This window comes from Macaca nemestrina, chromosome 4 (genome assembly GCF_043159975.1).
Source record: "Macaca nemestrina isolate mMacNem1 chromosome 4, mMacNem.hap1, whole genome shotgun sequence".
Taxonomy (NCBI): domain Eukaryota; kingdom Metazoa; phylum Chordata; class Mammalia; order Primates; family Cercopithecidae; genus Macaca; species Macaca nemestrina.
This window is the reverse complement of record NC_092128.1, coordinates 97,304,815-97,311,310: the sequence shown is the minus strand read 5'-3', so window position 1 is coordinate 97,311,310 and position 6,496 is coordinate 97,304,815.

Below are 6,496 nucleotides of genomic sequence, written 5' to 3'. Positions count from 1 at the left end.
AGGTGGGAATGGGATGCAGGGAGTGGAGCCGAAAGCCCACCAGAGACAAACCCGACTAACTACCCTTCAGTTTTGCCCAAGACCCTGTTCACTTCAACTCGCCCGTTCATGGAAGTAACTTTGCTGCCAAGCTCTCTTCCTCTGGTGATGGTGGAGATTTTACACACTTTCTTCATTGTCTTTCAGCCAGCGGCAGCTTCTGGGCCTTCCTTGCTTCACTCCCCATCCATACCCAGCAGGGGCTTCCTAAGGAACTGTATTAGTCAGTTCTCTCACTGCTATAAGGACATACCCAAGATTGGGTAATTAATAAGGAAAAAGATTTAATTGACTCACAGTTCCGCACGGCTGGGGAGGCCTCAGGAAACTTATAATCACGGTGGAAGGAGAAACAAACACATCCTTTGTCATGTGGCAGCAGCAGGGAGAAGTGCAGAGGAAAGGAGGGGAAAGCATCTATAAAACCATCAGATCTCGTGAGAACTCACTTGCTATCATAAGAACAGCATGGGGGTAACCGCCTCCATGATTCAACTGCCTCCCACCGGGTCCCTCCAAGGACATGTAGGGATAATGGGAACTACGATTCAACATGAGACTTGGGTGGGGACACAGCCAAACCGTATCGGGAACTTATGTGATTAAGCAGTACATTTGAAGAGGAAATGGTTGAACCCTTATTATAAAATGCTTCCCAGAGCTTTGTGGTGTCCAGCGTTCTGACATCAACGTAAGGTTTCTATGAAGTATTTGGGCTGTCAGTCTACCACCAGCAAATAAACCTGATCCTCTAAAGGCTGATAGAAAGAAACATCCCATAAGGGGTAGCTCTTCCCTTTACATTCCTACCTACCTCAACAATGAGGTCAGTGGGATAGAGCAGAAATTGCACTGGGCTGGAAACTGAGATCCTACTGCTGGTTTTGTCTCCAGGTGACTTTGTGACTTCATATAAGTCATTTAACCTTTGTAGGCCTCTTTCCTCATGAAGGAAATGATGAAAGTGAATGTTAGAACAATCTGTGATACTCAGTGGCAGGAAAGCTCACTCAGAAGGCTGGAATCTGCATACATAAGTAGCTCGAAAAAAAAGCCATGCTTGGTCCTTTTTTATTTAGTTCAACCAACATATTTCATCTAATGTTACAAGAAAGGACATAAGATTTTTTTAAAGAGATTTTTGTTTTGAACTAATTTTAGACTTACAGAAAAGTTGAAAAAGTAATATGTACTTTCCTTAAGTTGAAAAAGTAATATGTACTTTCCTTATATCTCTTCTATCATTTCCCCTGATATCACCATCTTATATAATCATAGTACAACTATTAAGAACTGGAAATTAACATCGGTACAATGTAACTAACTGAACTACAGTCCTATTTGAAACTCACTACTTTTTCCACTAATGTCCTTTTTTCTGCTCGGGATTTAATCTAAGATCCTAAATTACATTTATCTGTATTTCTCCTTCTCCTCCTCCGCTGGGTAACAGTTCCATGGTCTCTCCTTTACTTTCATGACCTTGATGCTTTGGAAGAATATGGATCAGTTCCATAGGAGAATGTCCCTCAGTTTGGGTTTGTTTGTGCATTCTCATGAGTGGAGTAAGGTTATGCCTTTTTGGTGAGAATACCACAAAAATCACAATGGCACATCTTCCTCAGCACTATCATTCAAGGGGTTCATGAGAGCCACATCTTATAACTGGTGACATTGATCTTGGTCACTTGATTAAGGTGGTGTCTGCTGGGTTTCTCACTGTCAAGTTACTATCTTTCCCTTTGCAATGGATAAGTATCTAGGCTGATGCTTTGAGACTAGGCATGACCTGTTTGTCCTCCAGCTTTCACTCACCAGTGCTAGCATCCCTCAGCGGATCTTGTCTGCAGTTCTCACTCTGTGGAGTCCTTTCCTCTTCCCTTCTACATGTATTCATTGGAGTTCCACTGTGCAGAAGCACTGTCTTTTCTCCTCCATTATTTATGCGGTTTTTGTTTATTTATATCAGTGTGGATGTTTAATTACTGTATTTGTGGATGTTTTTAGTCTAGCTTAAAATCTAATGCTATCTTTCTCTTGCTGCTCAGATCGTCTCAGCTCCTCGCTCCCTCCGGTTGGTTCCTGCGCTCTTTTGACAGACTCTCATCTTTCTTTTGAGCATTTTCTTATTTTCTGGCACCACAAGATGTTCCAGACTGACCTTGTGTTTTCCATGTCCTGGCTTAGGAATCAGCCACTTCTTCACGATTCCTGATTCCTTTTACAGGAGAACGGTGTGGAGAGACCAGGATTTATGTTGTAGGTGGGTCCATTGTTACTGGAGTGGTATTGCTTTTAAGCCCTCAAAACAGAGGGCTAGGCATATATGTGTGCATGCTAACCTGCACAAACATACACATCTACCTCTGTCTCCTTCTCTCCTGCCCTCTTTAAAGATCATGAGTTCACAGTGATACGATTCTGAGCTATACCACAGGAATCATTTTATACTTGTTCTTTCTCTTATTTGTGACGTCTTTCTCCAACAGTGAAAACCCTGGCTCTCATTATCTACAATATATTTACTTATGTGTTCAATTCCACTACCGTTGTCCCTTGGCATACACAGGGGTTTGGTTCCAGGACCCCCTCACCCATGCCAAAATTCGTGCATACTCAAGTTCCGAAGTCAGACCTGTGCAACATGAGTAGAGGAAAGGTCTGTCCTCCGCCTCTGCATGTTTCAAATCCCTCGAATACCATAAACCACGCTTGGTTGAAAAACACCCATGTCTAAGTGGACCCTCGCAGTTCAAACCTGCATTGTTCAAGGGTCAACCGTATCTACATAAAGTGGTTTTGAACGGCTAGCTCACACTGCCGTGAGAAACGCTTTTCCTAACTGATCACAGCGTTTATGCACAGTTCCGTGCCCTTAACTTTTCAGCATCCAGCGGAATACTGTTTGCCACAGTGGTTTAGATTAGTTATTTTCTTCCCTGTTCCTTGAATGTGGTTACCTCATTTATTTGCAGTAGAGTTAGACTCCTTTGTTAGTGTTTATTATATTCCATTTTGGGTTCCCTCCACATCCCAGTTGCTTTGAATTATTTGTTTAGTTTGGGTGTTATGTAAATAATTACTATGGTCAAAGAGTCAGATCTGTACAAAAAGCTGTATACAGAGAAGTATCCTTCCCTCCTCAACCCTCCCCTTTCCCACCCCCTGTAGGTAGCCAACATCTTTAGTTTCTGGTTTATGTTCCTGTATTTGTTTTTCTTTCTCTTTTTCTTTTTCTTTTTTTTTTTTTTTTTTGAGACGGAGTCTCACCCTGTCACCAGGCTGGAATGCGATGGTGGGATCTTGGCTTAGTGCAGCCTCAACCTCCTGGGCTCAAGTGCTCCTCCTACCTCAGCCTCCCAAGTAGCTGGGACTACAGGCATGCACCACCATGCCCATGCCCAGCTAATTTTTTTTTAATAGACTGGGTCTCACTATGTTGCCGAGGCTGGTCCTGAACTCCTGGACTCAAGTGATCTGCCCACCTCAGCCTCCAAAAGTGTTGAAATTTCAGGCATGAACCCTGTGCCCAGCCACCTGTATTTCTTTATACAAGGGAACAGACACCTGGGTATTTTCTCATTCCCCCTTCTTTATTACATGAAGAGTAGCATGCTGTAAATACTGTTTTGGATTTTGCTTTTTTTCACTGAACAGTAGGACATGAGATCATTCTTTTTTTTCAAAATAAGTTATGAATTTCAAAAGACTGAGAAATGCTATGCAAAGTGGATCATCTCTAACCATTTAGAAGTAGAAGATTCTAAATGGGACACTAGAATGGTCTACTAGTTTAGAAAACTAGTCTAGAAAGACTGAAGGGTCCTTGCTTTCCAAGGTCTTCCAAGGAAACTAAAGAGACAAAATGGGCATGCATAGAAAAACTGACGTCAATCTTCCGGGAAGAATCACATCTTCCTGATATGCCAGGAAAAAAGATATCAGACAGTGACAACTTTGTCAAGAAAATGTCAAAGAAATGCCAGGTGGAAAGAGAGCAAAGCAATAATGATATGAAGCAGTGAAAAGCTCTTGAATTTCAGAAGTTCAGATGAGCTTCTGGCTTGTTGCAGGTCATATTGTCACGTAACTCTCTTTAGTGCACTGTATGGGCCCCTTTTGTCAATGTCTCCCAGACTTCAGTGTACACACAAATTACCTGCAGGCAAGCAGATCTTATTTTTTGTTTTTTCAAATATGAGTATGAAATGTCCCATTTTCTTCCTCCTTTATTTATCAGTCACTCTCCCCTCGGCTGTGAATTTTTTCTAAACATGAATGAACTGCCCATCACCGGAGCCTGAACTCTGTTGGTGACACAGAAGTCAAGAAGGCATGGTCCTTGCCTTCAGGAAGGAATAGTATGAGACCATAGTACAAGGGAGAGAAGACGATGCACAAACACGGACACTCAGACATGGGACACCTCTGTCTGGCTATGAGGGATAGCAGACAGCCGTGACTTGTTCCAAAAAGAATCGTTAATAATGGTACAGTTCTAGGGAGACCAAAGGAATTGTTTCATTCTTTAAGATGAAAAATAGATTTATTAACAAAGACTGAATTTGGTTGTGAACTGGAGAAATGTTCTCTTACTTTAAACTCTTTCTTTTCTTGGTTTCGTTCTTTATTTTTAAGTCCTCTATTAGTTTAGTCACATGCAATTAATGTGTTCCATTTGATATTGGGGTTAGCAATCCTCATGAACACATTAGTTCTTTTTTCTTTATTTCCATAGGTTTTTGGGGAACAGGTGGTGTGTGGTTACATGAGTAAGTTCTTTAGTGTGGCGATTTGTGAGATTTTGGTGCACCCATCACCCAAGCAGTATACACCGAACCCAATTTGTAGTCTTTTATCCCTCACCCCGTTCCTTTCCCTCCATAGTCTCCAAAGTCCACTATGTCATGACCCTTTGCTGCAGTAGGTCTGAGGCAGGGCCCAAAATTCTGCATTCCTAACGAGCTCTGGGACATGCTGATGCTGTTGGTTCATGGACCACACCCTGAGCAGCAAGACCTTATGTGGCACCTGTGGCTTGAGTTCCAAGAACCAGTTCCTTAGATAGGGAATCAAGATGCTTGTTTGCAATATGTAAAAAAGAAAAAAAAATCCCAAACAAAAGCTGATGCATAACTCTAGTATTCTCCTGTTTACTAAACTCTCTGAAATTCTTGATCTAATAATATAAACAATATAAAAGCATTAAAATATGTTTACTGATGCATATAACTAACAGAACCTTTATATTCAATGAAAAGCAGATCCTAAACCTTTATAGATACACCTGCTATGCATGCAGATTAGATGCAAGTATTTGCTGAACTTCTCTGATGTGTGCATGCCATATAAAAATTAAAATAACCTTAGCTCTGGTGGATTTTGATTGTAGTTACATGTAGGGAGGGTTAATTAGACCGTGGACTTCATGATGGTGACCAGTGTATAACATGGTACAGACGCTGCAAAACACTCTATTACATATCGCAGGTTTCCTGAATTGAATTCTTGCTCATGCACATAGAATAAACTTGCCAACATGTTGTAGCTCCTTAAAGTCTCCAAGAATGTATTTTTTAAAATAGGTATATTTCTAAGTCCAAGGCATACAGGAAGCATATTTTTATCAGCTTCAGGCCCCTATGCTAAGAGGCCTGAGGAAATTATAGGTTGTAAAAGAATTTTTCATGGTCAGTGTCAATGTCTAAGTGTTACCACACATATTCTACAGCGCACTTAGTAAATAAATAGTGAATTAACTCAAATGTTCCTTGGAGAGGAAAATATTCCATAGGTTTGGCAGAAAGCTCTTGCCCGAATAGGACATCTTTGGGACCAGGGGCCTGTTGTCATCTACCAAAGTGAAACTTGGCTTGACCCTACTGGGGATGTCACTCGTGGCTTCTCAGAAAGAATCATCGATGTCATCCAAGTACTTCATGTAGGCTTGGAATCGGGGCATCTTCTTTCTTTCACCCACATGCCCCAATAACGTTAAGTTATCTAACCTTCTAGCATCTCTGATTCTGGAGTACTGTGGGTTTTCTTTCCATATCATGTCTCAGACCCTTCCCCTACTTTCCATCCTCATCAGCACCCCTAACCCAGGCCCTCCTCTCCCACCTGAGAGACTGTGACAACCTCCCACCTGCCCGTGCAGCCACAGTCTCCAACTCCCGTCCGAGCCACTGTCTGAAGAAACTCCCTACGCGCACTTCTGATCATGTCGCAGCTGCCACCTCCAGCACCTCCCAAAGACCATGAAATTGAGAGCAGTTTTCTCCGTGCGGGCTCAGCCCAGCCATCCTCCTTGTTTTTCTGTGCCCACCTGGTCTCCGCTCCAGATCACCTCTCCGCTCCTCTCTTTGGGCGTCTCCTCTTACTATTCTCTGACCCTAGGTTCTTATCCCACCTTACACCCTCATCTTTGCCTACTGCAATCTCACTTATCTCCCAA